General features: G+C 36.7%; 1 long non-coding RNA gene across 1 annotated transcript; it reads right to left on the reverse strand.

Annotated features, from left to right (window-relative positions):
• Positions 1-15661: 15661 nt before the first annotated feature.
• Positions 15662-25041, reverse strand: LOC117021407 (uncharacterized). Its single transcript, XR_004422855.1, has 3 exons — positions 25007-25041; positions 23809-23958; positions 15662-16143 (listed from the first exon to the last, which is right to left on the reverse strand). It is a non-coding gene; the product is annotated as an uncharacterized LOC117021407 (long non-coding RNA).
• Between the last annotated feature and the right edge of the window lie 760 nt (positions 25042-25801).

Genomic DNA, 25801 nt, shown 5'->3' on the forward strand with positions numbered 1-25801 from the left:
AATGCCAGTAGAAAGAGATCACATGTTTCTTAATAAGTGTAGAATGAGTCTTAAGAGGGACTCACGGTCCTTGGTATCACTGTCTATTCCTGCCAGCATTGTAGACAAGGAATGTTCTGCTATGATTGGTGAGAGCCGCATTATGAACCTCATCTTCCTGGGTCAGTCTGAAATAAACCATCTGAACGGAGTTGGGCATGTTTCACTATGTTAAACTCAATGCCAGCAAGAGGTCCACTGGATCCTAGGCAGGCGAAAACAGCAGGCCTGGTACAGAGGGTAAACACTTAAAGGAAAAAAAAAAGTTAATTTTGGGGCCGGCTCAGTGGCTCAGACGGTTGGAGCTCCATGCTCCTAACTCCGAAGGCTGTCGGTTCGATTCCCACATGGGCCAGTGGGCTCTCAACCACAAGGTTTCCGGTTCAATTCCTCGAGTCCCACAAGGGATGGTGGGCTCCGCCCCCTGCAACTAGCAACAGCAACTGGACCTGGAACTGAGCTGCGCCCTCCACAACTAAGACTGAAAGAACAACAACTTGACTTGGAAAAAAGGCCTGGAAGTACACACTGTTCCCCAATAAAGCCCTGTTCCTCTTCCCCAATAAAATCTTTTTTAAAAAGTTAATTTAGACACTTTTAGTCCAGAAATGAAAAAAAAAAAAAAGGCAAAGTACTGGTGATCTATAAATTCCTGGCACAATTGTCTTCAATAATACTCAGTAAGTGCCCCCAGGTAGAAAGTATACTACAAGCCCCTGCTGGTAATACTGTGAATATTATGAAAAGCTTTTACAGTTCTGAAACAACTACCAAAATACCAACAAGAGGATTTTCACAAGTATACTATTTATAGGGATATTTATTTGTGGTAACTCCTTTAATACCTAAATCATGGAGATTCAAAGTGATGCACAATCATAAGTTAATCCTTTCAATATCTGTAATAAAAAAGATTATAAGGAGAATAGGGCACAAAGCAATGACGTGTATTTTTCCAAAGTCATGAATTTAAATCGGCTTCCAACCAAAGCTGCTGACTCCCAAAATATATGATTCATTCTGCTCCACATTTCCATATCTTATTTTAGTTTACCACAACGATTGGTCTTTTTTGGCATTTGTTTTGTAGGTGATTGGCAGAAAATGAAAATGGACACATGTTTGAAACTCAGCATCATCTGCCCTAGGGAAATAATAAACAAAAAAGGACAGCACAAATACTCAAATGAAAGAAGCAAATGGGCACAGCAAGAAATCCATGCAGAAAATTTGCCAGTAGCTAAAAATAACTAATAGTGGAGTATAAATTGAGGTATCAGAACTTTCAATATTTGGTATGACAGTAAATACACTTAGGACTGTCTTTTATTTTGCTTTCTTTTAACATAGTGTTATACTTACAGAAAAGTTTCAAAAAAGTACAAAGAATTCCAGAATAACCTACACCCAGATTCTCCAAATGTTAACTTTTATTGCATTCACAGTCTTCAGTGTCTCGACACGTGTGCATGTACACACACACACACACACACACACACACAAAACTTCTGAACTACTTAAGAATAAGTTTCAGAAATGATACTTCATTTCTGCTATAACTTCAGTGTACGTTTCCTAAAACCAAGGACATTTTCTTACATAGCCACAGCACAATTTTCAAAATTAGGAAATTAATACTGACACACACTATTATTTACTTGACAGCTTTTATTCAGATTTCACTAACTGTCCCAATAATGTCAATTACAGCCAAAGAAATTCAGGACCATGCATTGCATTCAGTTGTTGTGTCTCTCTACTTTTCTTTAATATAGAAGTCCTGAGACTTTCTTTGTATTTCATGAAGCTGGCATTTTTGAAGAGTACCGGACAATTGTTTTGTAGTGTCCCTCAGATGTTAGGGTTTGTCTGATATTTTCTCCTGATTATATTCAAGTTATGCACTCTAGGCAAGAATATCACAGAAAGGATGCTGTGTTTTCAGTGAACCACATTAGGAGACATATGCTGTTGATCTGTCTCATTATTGGTGAAGTTAACCTTGATCATTTGGCGAAGGTGGTGTCTGTCATGTTTCTCCACTGTAGCATTATTATGTTACTCTTGCCATTAATAATTGCCATGGAAAAGATATTTTGAAATTATGTAGCTATCTTGTTACTCCTCAAGCATTTACATGCTTGTTTTAGCATCCATTGATGACTACTGCCTGAATCAATTAGAATGAGTATCTTTTAATTGAACTTGTTTCTAAAATGAGTACTAGTCGTGCCATGCTGAGTATAAGCATAGTTATAGGACTTTCATTATAGATGAATTCTTACAACCTAAAAACCACTATAATCGATGATACAAATGTGGGATGCAATTTAAGTATGCCTAATCATGAGCTAAAGACCATCAATAGGCATAAGTGATCTTATTGGGGGATGAAAATGTCCTAAAATTGCCTTATGGTGATGGTTGCACCACTCAATAAAGTTACAAGTTGAATCACTGAATTATACACCTGAAATGGGTGAATTTCATGATTGTAAAATGTATCTCATTAAAGGTATAAAAATAGGAAAAAAATTAGTTAAGGAAATAATAAAATTATTCGAGTCAGAACACTGAAGCAAAGGCCAGTGACTATTCAATGTCATGACTTACTTAAATAAAAAATAACTTACATCTAAAGAAAGGGTTTTTAACCTTCTTTCATATCATGGGCCTCTTTGGTAGTCTGATAAAGTCTATGGACTCCTATTAAGAATAATGTCATGAATACGTAGAATATACAGCATTGCAAAGAAACTCAATTACATTGAAATTTATAAAATATTATTTTTCTAATATAACAATATATGAGCTTTTAAAATATGCTAAATAACAATAGATTTAAAATATAGGCAAGCCAAAGTTAAATTTTATTTTTACAACACTTATGAGTGTGAAGGCTGTTGTTGCTTAGCATGAAGATGAATGATAAACTCTTTTTGACAGGGCAACGTGCATATCATATAAGACATACAGTTGACTCCCAGTTTTTTTGGTTACAAGTGTTGACAATCCAGATTCTCCAAAATATGTCATCATAAATTTAATTCAGATTTCCGTATCTTGCTTAACAAGAAATGGATAGATTGTCTCAAGGAATACCCAAATTCTCTAAAGATATTTGAGTTAAATTTTTATTATGAGGTTATATAGATTCACCATTTGGAGGCCCAGAGCTGCACTGAAGTTGGCCAGCTCCAGTGCAAGAATGTCTGTGAACAGGGAGGCTGAGAACTGATGCTGCAGTATTTTTGAGGGAGTGATGAGCATAAATGATATTTTGAAATATTTGCCCCAACTTCACTGGTATTTGAAAGTATCTGTGATTTCTACTGGTAAGAAGGTCACAGGCACTAAGATTTTTGCCAACATTCATACTTGCAGGATTTTCTAACTTTCAGTTAAACATTTCTGAAAATAAAGATGTATGTGTTCTTTTATCTGTCAAGTTCAAGCACTCTCTGAATTCTATCCAGACGCTTTGGGGATCCAAAGAGTCCATTCAGGTTAAGATGATACACACATCGATAAATTAAACTGAATTTATAACTCTCACATTTTGGCTATTTGGTATAGTTACAGAACACCCGAAGACAGCATAAATACAGCTGTAAAGTCAAGATGTTTTAAGAGAAATGAAAAATTCTGGTTTTGTCCGTGTCAAGTCTAAAGACTCAAAAATAGAATCCTAACTCAGTTTCTTTCAAGATTCCTCCTCACAAAATGTGATCAAAATACTTGGTGCTGTTAAAAAAAAAAAAAAGTCTGGTGATGAGACATCTCTTTCTGCTCTTTCATTTCTAGGCATTATTCCAGACCAAGGTTTTTCTGCCTCATCACTTGTGATAGGAGAAAATTGATCTCTTCTTTCTTATTCTTATCTCTAGTTTGGGGCTGCCTTTATATTTATTTTTTTATTTTTATCTAAATTTAGATGTTGAATTCTTCTTAAGCTTATTGCAAGCAAGAAAAGTCCAGCTACATATCCTTGAGCAGGTAATTCTTTCCTATTATAATTTGTTTAGTTCTAAAATGTGTTACCAGGTTCTTTAGTTCTCTGAAGGAAAAATATTAGAGATGAGGTTTCTGCTACCTATGTAATAATCAAAAGAAAAATTTCTGCAGTTAAAAATTAAGATATAATAAAAGATACACTGCTAGAAGATTTGTGCTTTAATCCATATTATGCCAAATTGGGCACTTCTAAAACGATCTCTGAGCCTCAGTTCTCTTTAGGTAGAAAATGAGTGATAATTTGCTATCTAAACTCTAAGATGCAAGTCATGACCGTATCTAACAGAGTCATCTACTGGACTGTCTGGCTGCCCTCCCCCATCTGGCTGGTCTGTCCTGATGCTAGCTGTTATGAGTCTGTGTTGTTAGCAACTGACAGCTGTCCCCATCTAGGAGAATTGTTCGTTTCCCTTCAGCAGAACAGGAGACTGGATCAGTCACACCTTGAAGGTTACAACCCACATCTAATAATTGACTGACCTGGGGCTCAAAAGTTGGCCCCCTTTCCTCACGGTAGGACCAGAATTTCTTGTGGGACTGGACTATAGCTGGTGTCCTGATGAGACTACACCCTTGCTAAGCTTCTTTCCCCTGTACTATTCTGCCTCCCTCATCCCCCTTTTCCTGAGATTACTTCCTCAATTAGTCATTTCAATAAGAATCCCCATCTCAGGCTCTGGTTTTAGGGAACTGGACATAGGCTAGCATCTTATAATAGGCATTTGGCAAATCTTTGTCAACTGAATGAATAGAGTTTATCTGTTTAATACTAATCATAAAAGTTATAGTCAAAGCCTAAGAATGTTTCACATAGTTTTCAGCAATAACTATGTGTTGGGAATATTTCTTAGCAAGTACTATAAACATGTCTGTAAACTTCTGTCTCTTTCTGATAAAATTAATTAAATCATTTCCAGAAGGAGCCTCCCCCAAATGCTTATTCAGTGTTCAGCAGAGGATGGGCTAACCCCAGCCACTGACCCAAGTGATCAAAGTAATGAGCTCAATATTTAGGGAGGAAAGAAAGCTGACATGTCCTATTCCCAGAGTTCAGCACCTTTGATTAATGATTTATTTCTATTATAAGGGGGTACATTATCAACTTACTAGCAATACAGTATTAAGAATAGATGAGAAGATAATGCCATAAGTGGCCAAATGTGAGGCTAACTTTCAATTATTCAGTGATAGAGATGGGTAATGTAGATGTGTGGGTTGGAACAGATTATACAGTTTGTACCAAATCACAGAGAACAGACGATACTCGTTCATCAACATATCTTCTTTTAACTAATAATACAGGGGTTTTTTTTAAGTGGAAAAAGCAGTTGTGTAAGTTTTGAAACTTTTTTCTGGAGAGAAATTCTCTGTAATTACTTCTCAGAACAATCACAAATACAAGAACCACTCCTGTTTTGTAAGAATAATGAAAATCCTGGATACCACAGTTTGGGTTCTAGCTCTGTTGGTGCACAAACCCTGTTCTCTTCTCAGACCTAGTTACCAGTTTCCTGGCCCCAAATTATTTTTTTCAGTGAGTATTCAGTTGTTAATGAGCGCCTGTTTGGAGATCATTGGGACATTCTTAGTTAAATATATTATGTTTTACTACTTTTGCTTTTGTTCTCCTTGTGATAGTGTTGAACAGAAAAAAATGTTTTCCATTAATTTGCCCTGATCAAACTGCACTTACATGTTATTATGGGGTTTTATGTGTTATAGTCCAAACAAACACTATAAGATTTATTTTAGCCATCATGAAAAAGAACACTCAGTTTTCTCTTCTGCTTATTAAAGAAGATATATATTTCTACTTATTAGAGAATATAGGATCTACCATAGCGGTCTTGAAACCAGTTAAGTCTGAATATTCTCAAGTTCTCGAATAAAACAACTCTTTCTTAAAATGTTTATATCTCCCACAGTGCCTACCATAAGGCAGGCATTTTTCAACACATGTTCAAAAAAATTATTGAAAACTCCTTGTGTTTGTTTGCTAGGGCTGTCATAACAAAGGAATATAGACTGGGTGGCTTAAACAACAGAAATTTATTTATCACAGTTCTGAAGGTTACAATTCCAAGATCAAGGTATCAGCAACTTTGGTTTCTTCTGACACCTATCTGCTTGGCTTGCAGATGTCCATATTCACTGTGCCCTCACGTGGTCTCTCTTTAGTATGTCTATGTCTTAATATCTACTTATAAGGGACAGCAATCATATGGGATTAGGGCCCACCCCTATGACATCAGTTACTTCTTTAAATGTCCTGTCTCCAAATACAGTCTAAAGTACTGGAGGTTAGGACTTCAACATGAATTTGGGGAGAACACAATTCAGCCCATCACACTCCTGCATATTGGTCTTATAAATTTTAACTCTTATCAAGTGTTTATACTAAAAGGAAATAAAAATAAGTACTTAAATTATTTCAAAATAAGAGTCATAAATGATAGAATCACCCTTTTCCTGGCCATTTTGAAAATTGCCTGGGAATTATACTATAATTATACTAATTATAATCTAGTAATTGTTATAAGTAATAAGTTAACATTCCATCTGGGCAGAAGCATATATTAATGAAGCTGATGAGATCAATTGAGTTTCCATCTTCCAAACTCTTCATATAAGTAGAATATAGAACTCTCTGAGTAAAATAAATCTGAGTCTTTCCATTGATATTCTTTTTATAAAGGGAACATTTAACAATGCTTGAGGTAGGAAATTGGAATTACAGTGTATTATGTGTTGTAAGGTAATCATATTACCTTTCCAGCATGCAAATTAAATTAGAAAAAGCTGAGGGTGTTTTTCAGCAGAACTACTTGTCTTTGTCGTAATTATAATTAAAGCCATTTCATTTGTGTAACAAACTTCTGCCTTGTAAAAGATAAAACAGTAGAACACACTACACTTCGGAATTCTGGATTTTTTTAACTAAAAAAAGATTAGGATCACCTGAAGATAATGTCATACTATCCCAGGAATATGGAAAGAAGGGAAAGATTGTCTTCTTTATGTATTATGTATGCAAATATGTCACCTATTTGAGAAAGCCTTTATGTCAACTTTATAAAATATAAATATCTTGCCTATGGATGTATATATATATATATATATATATATATATATATATATATATATATATATATATATATATTACATTTGATATTGGGTCAAAGCTGTTCAACTTGGAGGTTATAGACTTTTTGTAGATGTCCTTTATCAAGTTGAGGGAGTTCCTGTCTGTTCTTGCTTACTGAGACTTTTTAAATCATGAATACATACTGAATTTTGTCAAACGATTTTTCAGCATTAACTGGTAATGGTCTGGTGGTTTTTTTTAATTTTTATTTTTTATTTTTTGGACTGTTAGTATGATTGAATTTCTGTTACTGAACCAACCATCCCCACATTCCTGGGATAAACCCCCTGTTGGATGTGATGTATTATTCTCTTTCTGTGTTGTTAGATCTTGTTGAAGATTTTAATATCTGTTCTCTTGAAGGTATGAGTTTGTAATTTTCTTATAATGTCTGTCTGGATTTGGTATAAGAGCAATGTGGGCTCATAAAATGAATTGAGAAGTGATCTTTCCTCTTCTATTTTCTGAAAGTGATTGTATAGAATTACTTTTATTTGTTTTTTAAATGTTTGGTAGAATTTTCTAGTGAAACAAATTGGTCCGGGTATTTCTTTCTCAGAAGATTTTAAAGTATTAATTTACTTATGCTTAAATACGTTTTGGTAGTTTGTAGTTTAGTACTTTGTGGAATTGGTCCTTTTTATCTTATGCACATATTAGCTATTAAAGTTATGTGCATATAGTTGTTTATAGTATTCCTTATTATCCTTTTATTATCTGTAGGGTCTGTAATGATATCCTCTCTTGCATTTCTGATAGTAGTATTTTTGTGCCATTCACTCAGTCTTGCTAGAAGTTTATCAACTTATTTTTTTCACAGAACCAGCTTTTTGTTTCATTGACGTTCTCTGTTGTTTTTCTGTTTTCAACTTTACTGATTTCTGCTCTAATCTTTATTATTTCCTTCATCCTTCTTGCCGTGGGTTTATTTTTCTCTTCTTTTGCTAGTTCCTAAATTGGAAACTTACATTATTGATTTGAGACTTTCTTCCTTTCTAATATAAATATTTAATGCTTTTAATGTCCTCGTAAGTGCTGCTTACCTATTGTCTCTCAATTTTAAGATATGCTATATATTAAGATTATTAGTCCTTTGCCTGTCTTATATGTCATTAATATTTTTTCCCACTTTGTCAATTATAGTTTTTTTGTGGTTTTTGTTATGCAAATGTTTTAAATGTTTATATAATCAAATTTATTATTCTATTATTGCTTCTGATTTTGACTCATGATTAGAAAGTCTTTCATTGCACCAAGGGTAAAGAGGAATTTACCCATGTTTTCTTTTAGTATTTTCATGATTTTTTAAAATTTGCATTTACATTTTTTTTGCTTCATGTCTCAGCAATTTTGCTTCATGTCCTAGTAATTTTGAGCTCTGCTGGTTTGGAGGACTTAATTCCAGGAGAGAATGCTTCCACCACAAGACAAAATAATGGTTCTATTGAATTGGAAGGTAAGATTGTCACCTGGTCATTTGAAGCTCTTATGTTACTAAACCAGCAGGAAGGGAAAAAAAAGAAATGTTACTCTACTGGTTGGTATAATTGACTCCAATTACTAAGGGGAAATCAGGTTGCTACTACACATAGAGGCAAGGAGTACTATGTCTACAACCAAGGGAATGCTGAGGCTACCTCTTAGTATTTTCATGCTCTAAGATTTATGGAAAACTAAGCAACCAAAAATAAATAAATAAATAAATAAATAAAAAGACATGATTATTGAGAATATAGACTCTTCAGGAATTAAGTTTTAGATCATTCCATCAGGTTAAGAGCCCCAAATCAGCTGATATTTTTCCTGAGAACACGGAAAATAAGGAAAGAATATTAGAAGAAAAAAAAATCATAGATAGCAACTACAGCGTCGTGGCCAATTACAGAAACAAGGACTGTGGTAAGTTTGTGTATTTTCTATTTGCTTGCTTTATGTATGCATTTATTTGTATACATTAGTGATTTTCTTCTCTCTCTTTCGTTTATTTCATTTATTATTTTGCATACAAGTTTTTGAAGGTTAAATGTAGCCTTTAGATAACATCATTCAGTTGTTGAATTACAATAGCCCTTGGAACTGTGTGTCTCCCAAGAGTAGCCAAAGGATGGGTTGTACAGTTATCAATTTATTGTCTCACAGCTCCAAACCTACTGTTCTTTACCCTGCTTTGTGATAGTGCAGCTGGACTCAGAGTTCAGCTCTTCTTCCATTTCTCCTTTGATTAGGGAAAAGTTAGACTTTGCCAGTAGGGGGCACTGGTGTGACCCTCCAGGCAATAGCAGTAGAAAGACACTTACCTTCCAGATCCCAGTTCTTAGACATCATTATTCGGAGCAGGAGATTACGTAGCAGCTGGCTGTGCAGATGAACTCCAGCCATGCCTGAAGCCAAGATCTCCCTACGATCAGCCAAATCTGAGTAACTCTGGCCTGCCTACACCTTCTGGCAATGGTGTGTCACTTCTAGAGACCAGCCTTGGGCCACTCACCACCTCCAGCAATGTGGGCCTCCTCTACAGACCAGTGCGGACCTGTATTCTGGCAACTTCTTCAGCCACCGGCAGGCTGTGTGTTAACTATGGTAGTTGCTTCCTCTCTGAAGAGGTCAGAATCTCAGCCTGGAGTGGGGGGGGCAGCCTTTTCCTGGTATCTAGTTCTGTGTTTGTGTTTTTCACAGCCTACAGATAGCAGCTGCTTTTTAAACACCTGACATTTCTGGACTTTTTTTGGTAGATGACCACCTTCTATTATTTAACAATTCTTTATATTGAAATTTTCCTTTTCAGATAACTGGTGGGGTTTCTGTCTCCTGGAGTCTGATTTATAAACCCTTTGAAATAATTTATTTTTTGCCAATTAAATAGCTTTTTGCTCATTGGATTTACTAGGGGGGAATCAATGTCCTAAATCAGATTGTATTGTTTTATAGTGTACTTTCTGTCCTTTAAGCTTCTGTCCCCAAAAAGAAGAGGAAGAGCTATGGAACCTATTATCTATTATGAAATACACAATAACAAGCTTTTTAGTTGAGTGTGTTAAGGTTTTGTGAAGCATTGTTGTAAATAATAAAGTCATGACATAATAGCTAAAGTGAAAATTGATGTTGGTTCATAAATTTTATTGGATTGTACAAATGAATCAGCAGCAAATTCACGAAGTTTTCTCTTTTGAGTTCTTTTATTTTTAGAGATATAAAATGCCCATTGAAACTCTTGGTGGTTAGAGAAAAATGATATTCTTTTCTGCAGCAGATTTTTTTTAACCAAAGGATTTGTGGCTGATCTAAACACAATCCAAAAAATTTTGGATGGCTTTTTAAATTAAAACCTTGAACGTATAACATGCAAGACAGAAGCTGGCCTTTGGAGTTAGACTGAGCTCCTTATTCCCATTAAAATAGGCTGCAAACTCTGGCTGATATACTGGGGAAGCTGTTCTCAGACTTTAGCATGTGCCCGAATCACCTAGTGGACTTGTTCAAATACAGATGGCTAGATCCCACCTGACAGTTTCTGATTCACCAGGTCTGGGGCAAGGCCTAAGAAATTGTCATGTCATGATCATCTGAGGTCCACAATTTAAGAACCAATGTTTTAGGGTAACCATTCAAGACCTACTTCCTCTACTTCCGTTTTTCTCCTTTACTTTATATTTAATCCCAAGCTGTTGTACTTGCTGTTATTATCTTGGGATCCATACTTTTGGTACTATATTTTGCCTTCAATTCCTGTAACTCTTTTTCTAACATTTTTGAAACTTGACACATTTTTTTTTTCTTTTTCTTTTCTCAATTATTCTATCTGGCCTTAACATCTCCCGTTGCCATAACCCCAATGCTATGTTCTAGTACTAACTTTCATTACAGCCCCTTAGCCAATGCCCCTCTTCTCCTTGGCTCCCGTACCCCTCCTTTAAACACATAGGCGCTCTGTGCTACTACCAGTAGTGAATGGTAGGTTGTGGGATTTGGAGAGATGAATTTAGAATGTGCTGATCTTTTCAAGTTAACCCATGCTGAGAACTGAAAAAGACATGAAGCATTCTTTAATAATCCAATCTAGAATACTTCTTGGGATAAACTGTTTTAGAATTTGTGGAATGATCTTATCTCTTTTGAATGTTGTATAATCTTTATTTTACTCCTGCCCTGAATTCATCTTTCACAGCTGTTCAAGCATCACTGATACCCATGCAAGTTCTTGTTCACACTGCTTTGTCTTTTTACCCTGCCTTGTCCACCTACAATGTTCTATTCATCTCTGAGATTCATCTCAAGCATTTCCTTTTATGAGAATCCCTCCCGGATGTCTTCTCCCACAGACGTAGCTAATATGTAACTATGCTTTGTGTCCCACAGCTGACAGGGAACTTACCCAATTTAGGAGACTCATCTCCTTTAGAGGACCGGCATGTTCTTTGAAAACTCTTCTTTAATTGTAGGTTTCTATTCTTTACTAACATTCATTTCATGATTGTCCATCAAAAGATTGTTCTCCTTGAGGGAAAACATTAGAACAGCATAGGAAATGAGTATGCTTTCACTCTGTCATCAGTACACTGGTTGCAACATTTTCTCCGTGTTTAGATTTGATACTTCCTTCCTGACCACCATGGTTCCTGATGCTGTTTCTCACTTCCTGTTTATGACCTCATTTTTGCCTCTTGGTCCTAATTATTGATATTATTCCTCTGATACTAACCAAAGGAGCATGTCTGCCGTTATGGGTCCGCTCTGAATAAACCCTATTTCTGGGACCATGGTCTAGAGTGACGACTTAGTCTCCTAGAAATTGGCTTTGAAAAGACCAAAAGTAAGGACTCCAACATATTTATCTTATATATTTCATTGTGTAATGCCCAGGGATAAATTTTCAGCAAAGAAAACAGAAGTTACAAAGCTAGAGCAACTTTTCTCAACTAGTTCCTTGGGAGAATTAGGCTGTATTGCACTAAGGCATCTATTGAATATAATGAATTAACTTCTTTCCTATGCATCTAGATAGAGTGGTACTAGTTATATAATCATCTTGGGGGAATTCAGAACATTGGCATTCAAATTATTTTCTCATGTTCTATGGCTCAGATGAGCAGAGACTGAAGCTTCTTGAGTCCTTCAGATCACGTGTTTGAGTGATGGGAATGGTTTTGTGATTGTCCAGAGTAGGGTCCTGCCACGTCAGACTAAGTTGCCTACTGGAGCAAAGGTATATTTAAATTGAAGCTTTAGGATCCCTCACTTGCATAAGTCTTTCCCAAGGCCTTGGGAGAGACCACAGAAATGTGGTATTTGTCAGTTTTATTTCTTCTTAAGTAGGTCCTTTTCCCAAACTGAATATGTTTCAGCCTCCAAACCTGGATCTGCTGCAGCTCTTACTTAAACCACCTCCACCTGAAACTCCAGAATAATTACCTTACATAACTTCTAAAACTGTCTTAAGCCTCCTCTATTACATACGTCTTATCCGTGTTCTAGGTATGTTTTTCACTGAGGCATAGACCCCGTCTTGCTACCTGGCCCATAGATTATATAAAATGACTAGGGCGTATCCATGTATAGTGTGACCACGATCATGCCTCATTGTCTCTAAGCCACGGTGACCCATCTGCAAACATGCATGAGGCATGGCAGGCCTGGCTGGGACCCACCACATGCATGTCCCAGCCTCAGGAGCTAGAACTTGGCCTTCTTTCTTTCTTTCTTTCTTTCTTTCTTCTTCCTTCCTTCCTTCCTTCCTTCCTTCCTTCCTTCCTTCCTTCCTTCCTTCCTTCCTTCCTTCCTTCCTTCCTTCCTTTCTTTCTTTCTTTCTTTCTTTCTTCTATTTTTTATTTTTTGTCCAACATAACAGAAAAAGAAGGTAGAAAGGGGGGGAAGGGGAGCAAGGAAGAAGGAAAAAAGAAATAACCTGCTATGTATGATATTTAAAGAATAACCTCAGTTCATTCTTTAGGCATATTGCTGCCCTTTGACACTGTCCTTTGTTTTGTGCTTTTTATTTCCACCATATATACTCACATACATGCATGTATGTATGTATAGATAATATTACATTCAAAACTATATGTATAATTTAAATGTGAGATTACCAAAAATTCCCTGTGACTCACATTGTTTCTTTGCACATCTCCCATTCACTCACATACATTAAACCAATAACCGGATAATGTAGAGGATCTACTTAGTATTAGTGGGAATTTTATAATAAGAAATATGTTTCTGGAGTTTTAAGCCCTCTTGAACTACATAGGAGCCTTACACTTTTTTCCTCTAAAGTTTTTGAAATACCGTTTCTTAAATTTAGGAGAACTGATGTAATTTAGATTTTAGATTTCCTAAAATTAGATTACACCCAGCCTTTCTCTCCAGACCTATGACAAACTCTAAAATAACAAACTTTAAGCTCTTTTAACACTCTCTTACATCATCTCCTGCCATTCCCACCTTCACACCTTATGTTCCAACAAAATTGGGCTGCTTAAAAGTCCCTAATCCAGTTGGCTCCAGGGCTAGTGATAGAAGTTAAATACATACAGAAAGACCTATCTTCCATAGCCCATCCACAGGGCTTTCTCCATCTTACGGAAGGTTAAATTGCTAATGAGCATACCAAGAAATCTAACACAAAATATTGGTAAGGGGATTTTCAATTCTAAAATGTAGAGGACATTTAACTATGATAAGCAGTTTTAAACCACAGCAATACAAAAAAACAAAGAAATAAATATACTGGAATTAAGGTTTAAAAAAAAATCCCATGACATTGCAGAACAGTGCAAAGATAAGATGCTGCGACTTTGCTTGCACCAACAATCCTTGTCATTCCAGAAGTACTGTTGTACGTAACACTAAGAGTAAACAGATCCCGAATAGAATTCCTGGGATTGCCGTTCTATACCTTAGTTTGGACAGTTACTGATAATATTTAATGGGAACTGTAGTCAACTGCCCCATAGGAAATAAGATTCTCGTGCACTGATTTTTTTTTTTTTACCCACAATGGACAGATAATGTTTTAACTGAGAAGCAGAATAGAAAGCCAATTTTATATAAATGGTGTGAAAACAAAGTTATTGATTTTAGACTCTATTATAGCTTGTGTTCAAATAAATAAAAAGAGGCCTACAAAGAGAAATGACAAAAATAAAAAATAAAATAAAAATAGGGTTTATTCCTGTCTCTTTAAAAGGTCACTAAAGAGAAAAGAGGATGAGTCACAAGCCACCTCAGTGGAGCTGAAAATTGGGGCAATTCCCCAGAACTCTGTGTGCGGACGTGGGGGTGGAGTGTGTTACTACTTAGCAAACAAGCACCTGGCAACAGCAGGGCAATGACTCAGGACAGTGACTCTTCTGAGAGAGAGAGGAAGTGTCTCAGCCTCTGCTAGAGACTGGCCTGCCAGAGATCTGTGTTTGTGTAATCAGGGCAGCAGGCCTCCATTGTCTTCGAAAGAAAGGGTCAGACTATCCATCCTTTATTCTTCCTTAACCACTCTCTAGGTGCCCCTGATTTTCACATTAAATGCAATTCCATCTGTATAAAAATGTTGGAGAGAAGGATGAGGCGAGAAGAGATGTTTGTCCCTCCCCAAACTGTTCTAGAACTTCATTAAGGGAAATTAATAGAGTTAGGTTATTTTAAGGATAAAAGAAAAGGAGACTGTGACAATTCTGAGGCTCGTTTGACAGCTAGATAAGGTGAAAAGGTTTAGGAAAGACCTAAAAACCAAAAACAAAAACAAAAAACAAAACAAAAACAAAAAACCCAAAAAACATAAAACTGAAAGAACTAAAAAATGTAAGTTTAGCCCAGTTAAAAGAAAGGGTCACAAACAAGAAAGAAACTGAGGGAAATCATTCCAAGTGATGAAGTGTGTGGATCTCAATTACTATTGTGCATAATATCAAAACAAACTGAGCAAATCCCTATCATTTCTGTGAGTCACTTTAAGTTACTTCTGAACCTAATAAATACAAAATAAGACGACAAAGTGAAATCTAAATAGATCTTTTGATATTGGTGGAAGCTCAATGATAGGAAAATAGTCTTATTTTGCTCAAAAATAATTCTCCATCCACTAGATTGTCTAATGCCTACTGTAACCTAACTCCTACATTTGAGTTGTACCTGAATTCAAAATTGTTGTTCCATAGATTTAAACAAGGGCAGTCGTGAAGCTACTTTGAGAAGTAAGAAATCTGATCCTACATTATTTCTAGTGATCTTCTTAGAAATTGTTTAAGTATATTAGTTCCTCATATTTCTCCAAAGAATGTTGTCATCCATTTCTTCCTGACTTGATCCCCAAATACCAATATCCTGGTGCCTACCTACCCTCCTCCAAAATACTGGATGCTTTTGTTGAATGGACTAAAAAAGTCTGGAAGCTTTGCTAGAAATAAATGGTGGAGATTTATTCAAGGATCTTGGAGTTTGCAAATGGGATACATACACAGTTAGGTAAAATCCCAGAAGTGTCCCAAAGAAGAAAGCAAAATTAAAAGTTCTTATAGTAAGAAGTACATTCTTAAGAACTATCAGTCCTGTACGCTTAGCCCTATGATTGGTCCTACATTATCAATCAGATATCAGGCAGTCAGGATTACGGATGCCTGGTGGTCCGGAAGATGCGTACCAGGAGGTCTGGTCAGTCGCAGGCTGGTCTGGATAATGGATGTCTGGTAGATGTATATGTGAGTCCTTCAGAGGGTAGTCAGCTGGCCTGGATATTGAGCCCTTCATGGGATAATTTTCTAGTTAGTTGGCGGTCCAGATGTATACCCAGGCATTGACATAGAACTAGAAAGTTCAAACAAAGTTTGCGTTCCCAGGCTGGTTAGAACAAGAATGGAGTCTTTCCTCATGCCTCAACCTTCATAATGTTAATAATTTTAGCAGCTTGGTTAGAGTGGCTCCATTTTATATATTGCCCATCTTCACTCTTTCCTCACCTAAAAGATTAAAAACAAAAACAGAATGAAATGAAAAATCACAAAGAAGAGCTCTTAGAAATCAACAATATGATAGATTAAAGAGATGATGAAGTTAAGAAAAATCTCCCAGAAACTAAGACAAAAAGACAAGAAGACATTAGTAAAGAAAATGTAATACAGACTCTAGCAATTAATCTAGGAGAACATCTGGAGAAAGAGGAGTTCCAGAAATAGTGAACAAGAAAATGTCCTGGAACTGACGCCATGAGTCTTCCGATTGAAAGGACCCCATTTAGTATAATCAGAATAAATGAAAAGCAATCCACACCAAGGCATGCAGTCATGAAACTTCAGAACATCAGGGATGAAAGAATCTTCAAAGTGTCTTTAAAATCAGTTAATATGCAAGGAAGTAGAAATTGCATGGCATCAGACTGGTTACTAGCAATTCAGCATCCTAGAAGACAATGAAACCATTCTCCAAACATTTGTGAGACGATGATTTTCTCCTAGACACATTAATGGTTAAGTATGAGGGTAAATAAAAACATTTGAAGACACACGAGAATTCAAATTTATAACTTTTGTAGGAAACTACTGGAGAATATGCCCCAACAAATGAGAGAGTATCTGTGACAGCAAATTTCAGGGACCACAGAAAGGAAACATTTCAACACAGGTAGGAGGCAAAGGAAAGTCCCAGAGTAATAATGAAAAGATGCCCTAAATGACAGCTGTGCAACAAACCCAACAATATATCACTCAAAATTGGAGCATGAGGATGGCGGGAGCCTCTGGGAAAAAATAGAACTGATAGATTATCTGATATGTTTGAGCACTTGAAAATTATTGATAATTGAGAGATATGATGAAGCATGTATAAAAATTTCTCATGAGAAATTGAGAAAGGAGGAAGTTATTAATGTTAAGAAATAACAAAATGTGGCAATTATTAATACTAGGGAAAACAGAGTTTTACAGGAAAAAACATGACTGTAAAAACAGGTCTCGAAGTGTCAACATTTACACAGATATGCAAATGTAACGCTGAATATCAATTTAACCAACAATTATGGTATAACTATCTTGGGAGAGTGGCAGATGTGAGGGAAAGTAGGACTGGTGATTAAGAGATGTAAATCTTCATTTACCATAACAGGATATTAATAAATACATTTGAAATTTATAAATAAGACATACCAGTATAAGCAGAATATTTAGAAATATGGAGGTAAACGCCAGAAAAAAAACATAAGCGTTAAAAAGAGTTTCAGCTAGGAGATGAGATGAAAATAGGCAAGGGATTATAGTAATTATGGTAAGAGTACTGTGCATTTAAATGGATACTACTTTATATTACTTTAATAAAATTTCTGTCTCCTTCTCCCTCCTTTTTCCCTTCTCTCTTCTCTCTCTCTCTCTCTCACACACACACACACGTACACACACACTTCTATGAATTAAGACTTTGAAGTGTGTCTTGACTAGAGAGAAAATCAAGAACAAAGGCTGATTTCCATTTCTATCATAATTTAGCTTATGGATTTCATTGTCTTGACAGCTAAATGATAACAAGATCTTGAATGGAGATGAGAGGGTTAATTCCAGGACATCGGAAGCTCTGTGGGACATAGCTTGTTGGGTTAAGGTTAGGATACAACTGGGGTTACGGCTGTTGGGGTGCTGTTGGGGTGCTTTGGGTGGGAGATTCCAAGTTAAGGAGGCTAGAGCAGAGGAGCAGAAGCACACAACCCGCCTTGCCACTAGCCCAAATAGTGTCCTTGTGCAAGTTAGAAAAAAAATACACTTTCTCAAAACATTTTACTGCCATCTGCTAGGAAATCATGGCAATCAATCCACAAATCAATGATGACTACAGATGTGAACACTGCCGTCTAGAACCCTGCCTCACATAATCAGGCAACGACTTTGCCTGTAACTAGAGGTGAGGAAAGGACTGATGAGGATTTGACGGCTCTGAAGGGAAACCTTTTCTTTTTCATAACTTCCTTATAATTATTAAGCAGATTCCTACGAATATTTAGATGATTCCTTTTCCCTAAACTAGGATCTATGAAAATGGGATGTGTATCTTATTCATTGCTATATAATTGGCTTCTAATAAAGAGCAAAGCTCATAATAAAGACTCAATGATAATTTCAGAAATGAATGACTGATGTACTAAATATCATAAAATCTTTGCTTTCTGTTACTAGGATTCCTTTTACCTTTGAGTAGTTTAGAGCCAGAGCTCTTATGACAGCCTGTCTCTTGTTGCTTTTTTTATTTAGTTTATTGAGGTAACATTGGTTAATAATATTATATAAATTTCAGGTGTACAATATTATAATTCAATACCTGTATATTCTATTGCATGCCCACCACCCAAAGTCTAGTTTTGAGTCTCAGTACCACCACTTTCTAGTTTGTGACCTTGAGCAAATTATTTAACATTCCAGAGTTCAGTTTCTTCATATAAAGAATGGAGTATATCCAATACCTACTTCGTAGAATTTTTATGAGCATTAAATAAGATAATATTTTGAAAGTATTTCAGAAACTGGTACATAGTAAGCACTCAATAAGTTTTAATGTTATTACTAATCCAAGCAATAACTAACCTTTATTTATATTCACAATTAATAGTTCTATCAGTTGGGACTTACATTTGGCAGCTAGTCACAAACGAAAATAACATGATCTTTAACTGTTTTTCTCTCAGGTAAAAGAAGTCTAGATCTTATAGGGTGCCAGAGACATCAGAAACCAAGCCTATTTCAATATTCCTACTGGGCTCTTCATAGCCATGGCTTCTATCTTCAAGATTTTCTCATGGTCCAAGATGGCTGCTGAAGCCCCAGTCCCCAGGTTTGACTTCCAGGCAAGAAGCAAGAAAAAGGAAAGAAAGTAAAAAGGATTCATGGAAGCTATCTATCCCTTTATTAAGGAGTCGTTCTAAATTCCATGTCTAGCTGCAATGTAGGCTGTGAAAAGAACTCTTTTAACTGGTCATATTGCTACTTGCATTAAAATCGAAGCCTCTTTATTAAGCAAGAAGAAGAGAATTAGTATTGTTTTGGCAGCTAGCCTCTTTCATAGCTGTAAATGAGGACCCATTGCCATCATAATGAAGGTTGTAACTGATCTTAGCACTACTCCAAAATTATGTTGTCTTTGTTTTTGCTTTATGATAAAGACATGCTTGGGACAGTGGAATGCAAGGTTCCTTGAAGTTTGTATGAGGATAATTCACTTCAAAGTATGAAAGTAAGATTTTTGAGTTCTGAAAATAAGACAGGTTGTTAGTCATTTATGCTTTGCATTTTCTTTGCCTTCAGGATGAACGTATACAGATATGTACATGTATTGTGTCATTCTGTATTATTCATGTATCATGAGATAGCTCTAAATTTGCATATAAGGGATAAAGTCAGCCTATGTATAAGGATCAACTCTTTTCTTGACTCAATCATTTAAACATGGAGTCACTAATAATTAACCTAGAAAAAAATATGATCTTATAATTGACATACTTTTCCACTGACAGTGTTCTAAGAACTAAAATGAGATATGGCATAAAGCATAAAAAAAGTACATGTTCTTTTATAAATTATTACCTTTTATATAAAAGAGAGAGATCATTTAAGTGATGAAGACAAGGTTTTTGAGGAGATAAAATATAACTGTCCTGTGAGAATTAAAGCTTGATCAACATAGAGCCATCACTGGATTAAAAGAATCTACCCTGGTCGAGACAGAGGACCAGCCATTCCAGGTTGCCTGGGACCTTCCTTCCCAGCGTTAGCATTGAAAATCCCAAATCCTGGAAAACCTTCAGTTCTGGGCAAACCAGGACAGTTAGTTACCCTATTTTTAGCTAGTATCAGGGTAACTGTTTTAGGGTAGTGTGAGAAAAATGGTTAAGTTTTTTCAGATCTAGATAGCAAAAACCTAACATATGATTACTGTAAGGAAACACTGATTCTCAGAGTCAGCGGGGAAGGTGGATGCTCCTAGAAATGGGACAGAAGCAGATAGGAAAGAAGGAGCATAGCCGTCACAAGCTAAACAATCTTGCTTAGAGTTTCTGCCACGTTACGAACATGTGTTTATCGTCCTGTCAGTTGCTGACAGTGAGTCTTGCTTGCAAATAAATAGTAATAAATGAAGAGGATTTTCATAGTAAACGTCAACCTTATAAGTATTAGATCATAATCCACACATCTGATTTTTCAAGTTCCCATATAGAGTTGCCAGACAATATACAGGATGCCCGGTTGTATAGAGCACATAAAATGTATTATATTTGTTGGATAGAGGTTTGCAAAACAAGTTGTTTACTAGTAGGGACAGGACTATGGCCGCACATGTGGGAGACTGATAAAAATAAAAAACATGTTTTTGTGTGAAACTGAGCATAACAAAATTGAGTGATAAACATATTTACCAAGCAACTTCTGGTCATCATTCAAGAGGTAAAAAACTCCTGGCAAACAACTTGTGGTCATCACCTAAGAAGTAAGCACGTCCAAGGAAAAAAGGATAAAAGCAGACCTCCAGAGCAGTGCCATGACTGGTCCGACTGGGCGCCCCAGCTAAGACCCTCTGCGAGGCGCTGAGTGAGACACTCCAGAACGATCCTACAGGACGTTCTTCTGGGTGATCCGACAGAGTCCCCTGCGAGATGCAAGCTGGGATACCGGGACTCTCTGAAGTTCTTCCTTGCAAGACCAGTTTGCCTCAGACCCGTCAATGGGCCCAGTCGCCTCTCCCGGACCAGGAACCTTCTCCATCCCGATTGACTCTGGGACTTGGTTCGTTAATAAATTCTATTCTATTCTGTATAACCTTCTGAGCTTACCAGAGCATTGGCCTCTGGAGGGACACTGGCTCCCAAATAAAGCTGTGTTACTCACTCTTTCTAAACCTGTGTGCCGGGACTTTGTTCCCCACTCGCGTCATGAATACCACGTAGGGACGTAGGGCCCTGCGGAGGGGTTAATGTCCCCTTGATTTTCAGGAGGAGACTGAAATGTAGCAGACTGCCTTTACAGGCGCTCACAACACCAGTTAAATTTGAATTTCAAAAACGAATAACTTTTCTGCTTAAATATGTCTCAAATATTGCAAAAGCCATACTTACATTAAAAAAAATTATCCATTGTGTATCTAAATTCCTATTGAGCTGGAGAATCTTGTGTTTTTATTTGCTAAATCTGGAAACCCGACAGGAAGAAAATCACACAGTTTACACATTGGTCCCAGTGTAAACACACAGTTTCTTTCCTCCATAGGGCTCTCTGAGAGACAGTATCACTTTTTTTCTCTTGTGAGCCCCCTCTCATCTCCATGATCTTCACTATTCTTTTCATGCACCTTAGTTAGCCCTCTCAGAAAAGATCGTGGGTGCTCACCACCTGCTTCACTGAGAAAAAAGGAGGGGGTTCAAGGTAGAATTCCCTCAACCCTATTCGCGTCCTTCCTCCTCCAGCGTCTGTGTCTATGGTCCTGTTCTTTCTACTTCAGTTCCTATCTGAGAACTGAGACCCTCCTCCTGTTGAAATCTTTCCCCTGCAAGATGGATTCCATGACCTGCTCCTTCGGCTTCTCCCCTCCTGCTGGTCCGCTTTCTCTGGCATGTGAACAGTCAAGGCTCTTTGATCTTTAACCAAAGGCTCCCCTTGGCCTTCTAACTGCCATCCTCTCTCTTCTCTTTTCTTTGACACTCAAGCTCCTGGAGAAGCAGTCTTCACTGGTGGGTCCCACACCTGACTAATCAACAGCATTACCTGGGAAGTTTTATTGAATTTTGTATTGGTCTCAAGCTCCCTCCCGAAAACTACTCAATCCTGGAGTGGGACTCTCACCACATCTAGCCAGTTCTCAATCTCTCTGGGCCCTGTCACTGTCTCTGAGTGCCCACTGTGCCTGCGTTAATTATTCCTAACAAGATTACTATCCCTCTCTTTCACTTGCACATAACCCCTTTGCATATAACCCCTTTTTTGCATCCACAAATACTGCACAGCAACAAACATGAACTAGCTACAACTATACTCAGCACTATGAATAAATTTTACAAGTGTAAAGTTAAGCAAAAGAATCATACTCAAAAGGGTACATATTATATGATTTCATGTATATAAAATCAAACCTATAAATTAGTCCAAATTAATTTATGGTGCTACAAGTCAAGATATGCTTGTTCTTTGTATGGGAGTAGACACAGGACGTGAGCCAAGGGCTTTCCTAGAGTTCAGGAAATACTCTATTTCTTAATACGGGTGCTGATTACATAGGTAACATGTAACGCATTGCTGTGAAGCTATCTTGTTGATATGATTAAAATCCAAAAGTAGTTGACTTTAAGTACGGGTGACTATCCTCTGTAATCTGTGTGGGCCTGATTCAATCTGTTGAAAGGTATTAAGAGCAGAATGGAGGTTTCCCTGACGAAGAAGAAATTCTGCTTTCAGACAGCAGCTTCTAGAACTCTTCTAGAGTTGCAGTGGCCTGTGCTATGGATTTTGGACCTGCCTAACCAGCCCCCACAACAGCGTAAGCCAATTCCTTGCAATACATTTCTTAATATATATCTTTTATCGGTTCTGTTTCTTTGGTTGAACTCTGACTGATACAAAAAACAGCCGCATTTTAGATTCTTCCAACACACTGGATGAGAACAAAAAGAGGGAAAGGAAGTATAGCAAACTGATTGTCAAATTGCTCACTTCAGAAGATTTCCTCTCTAAAATTACAGAGCTGAACAGATGACAGAAATCTCGGAACCAATTAAGTAAGGAAGACTATGTGCAGCTAAATTGAAGTTCAAGCCTACAAACTGCTTGAAAGGTTCACTACATAGTAGTTGAGTAATAGTGTACATTTTGGAGTAATAATTATACTTATTCTCTTTCTTTTCTTTTTTAATTTTTATGCTTATTTTCATTTACTAAAATAAATAGTAGTTGCTCTTATTTCATAAATCTACTTTAGAATTTAATGTACAGAAAATAATGACTAGTGACTTTTTATTAGGTAGAGATAAAAATCTTTGGATAATGTAATTTTACCTCTTTTCAATCATTCTCTAGATAAATATACAAAATCATACATATTCCAAATGCAATTAACTATTAGGCTCTATAGCCACACTAACCATCAGTAGCTACTTAAGGAGTAGTTCTATGTTGTATGTTGTAGAGGAAGTGATAAAAAATGAATAATCACTGAAGAAGTAAGGCAAATGTGCAGCATTTGCCTACCTGTAACTTAGGCCTTGTAGATGGCCATCTGAGGCAATGGTGTGTCTACTGCTCTTTAACTAATGAGAATCTCAACTATAAATCCGGGTGCATGTATATGCAATTTCACATACCTGGTTAGAAGTAAGAGGAGAATGATAAGAAATCAGTGTACCTCTGGAGGGAATGACTTTGCTTCTGGAAAGGTAGAAGGGATTCCCAATGGGAAGTATGTCCCAAGCAAAGGAGTCCCTATGACCTAATAGTATCACTCTACAGAACAAAATCAAAGTCATTTTCAGTGGGAGGCTGTAGATACATTATGTCCATATGAGAAAATGGTAACAATGGAAGGTACTGAGGGTTATTCTGGAGATGATACATTAATCACATGAGAGGACAGCTGTAGTCGTTTAACAACATTTTATAATTAATCACCTGAGAGGACAGCTGTAGTCATTTAACAACATTTTATAATATAAACAATGTTCTATTACTTTACATCTTGGACCTTGTCTAGGTTGGATTCTCCGAAGCAGATGCTGATATGAAGTTAAGGATTCAAGAGATTCATTGGGGAGTTAACATCTGTGAAAGAAAAAAAGGAGAGTATTCAGAACATACCGCAGAGTTGACAAAGTCTCTGCCAGTTCAGCAGGGAGCTCTGAAGCAAATATTTTAAAGGGGTTGAGTGTCAGGCAAAAGTGGTTAGACCTGTACTACCACCTGTTCAGTCAATGGCCAAGTGCCACCCTGAAAATAGCATGACTTCGGGTTGAAAGCTGAAGGAAACCCCAACAAAGCAGCTGGAGTTTGCTGGTTAATCACACTTCCTGCAGCTGGAGAGAGTGTGCTTTCTTGACAGGGAATCCAGACTGCTTATCTCCATGTCTGCCCCAGTACTGCAGTGTAGCACTAGTAAAATTTTGGGTGGCTGCATATTTGGAGATGAAAATTGATTAGGTCAGAACAAGAGGTGTTAGTGAAGTACACTCAAATTGTAAAATTCCACTAGAGGTAGTTTCTAGAGGTATACCACCACCAATTCCTAGCTAAGGTGTCACTACCAACAGATTAGGGATTAAAAATATTGGATGTTGCTTAAGGCCTCTAAAATGATAAGAATATTGTTATTTCCATTTAATCCCAAATAAGTTGCTCCTAGTGGGACAACTCAAGGCCTCTGCATGTGATAGCCCTTTACATGTCACACTTGCCTTAGTTGTGAAATGGGCAAAAGGAGCTCAGAATGGCTCTTTTGGAGATGATGAGAAAGAATTATTTATTTCATAAAGAATCAAGAAGGTGGGATTTAAGGAAACCTGATTGGCTCTTTCTGATGCATCACTTTTTTTGGTTTTTGCTTTTTTTCCCCTCTTCTATATGAGTTCCACAATAGTGATGGACAGAAAGAGACAAAGTCTTTTTTTTTCTTTATATTATAAATAGATAGTGCTTAGTATAGTGGAAGCTCTGGAGTGTCTCCACTTACTAGTGATTTGGCTTTGGGCAAATTCCTGACCCTCTCAGTGCCTGAGTTTCCTGATTTGTTAAACAGGGATTACAATTGTGCCTACATCATGCAGTTGTAAGGATGAAAACACATACAGTCCCTGGCGTGGGAAGGGCTCAATACCTGTTAGCTATTTTTCTGCTTCTCTCTCCCCTTTTCTCTTCCTCTTCTTCACTAAAAAACAAAAGAAAACAAACCAACAAAAATGCTTTCCTATTGAATTTTGTTACCTGCTCTCTAGATGAGCAAAATGTTCACAGAACTTAGGAGGAGGGTAAAATTGAAAGAATCTATTACTCTTAACAGGATTCAGTATGTCTGCTTTTGGTCAGGTCATTGGTTTTCACAGCTCTTAGTACTGTTCTGGGTGTACTAGATGTAAAAAATGGCTTCTGTCCTGAGCAACAGTCTATTTGAAAAACAAATGGATATAAAAATGATTAATGGAAATGGAAGCACAAATAAAATTCAGTTCTAATGATCTGTAAGTGATGTGGGAATCTAATTTCATTTTGCTGTTGTTTTGATCTTTGAAAGGTGATACCATTTGGGGTGAACTTGTGAGGGTGAGCTCTTATACGGTAATACAATAAAATGTCATGTTTATTATCTTAGAATCTGAAATACATTAAGTTAGATCAAAAGAAAGCACGTTAAAAAAATTAAGTATGATGTCATTATCTCTTAATATTATGAGCCTATTAATGCTCTCTACCACTAGATATGTTAAGATGGCAAAAATACGAACAGCTGATGAACACTTTGAATAAAACTATCAGGAAGGCTTAAATTTTTTAGTTGTTGATCTCTCAATGAGTTTGTCTTTATCGTATTTTTGCTATTTTAACTAGTTCATCAGGCTCATCCATTAGCCTTCTTCATTCCAGGAATCTCCTTTGGCAATTCAGGAGTAAAGTA

This window comes from Rhinolophus ferrumequinum, chromosome 4 (genome assembly GCF_004115265.2).
Source record: "Rhinolophus ferrumequinum isolate MPI-CBG mRhiFer1 chromosome 4, mRhiFer1_v1.p, whole genome shotgun sequence".
NCBI classification, from domain to species: Eukaryota; Metazoa; Chordata; class Mammalia; order Chiroptera; family Rhinolophidae; genus Rhinolophus; species Rhinolophus ferrumequinum.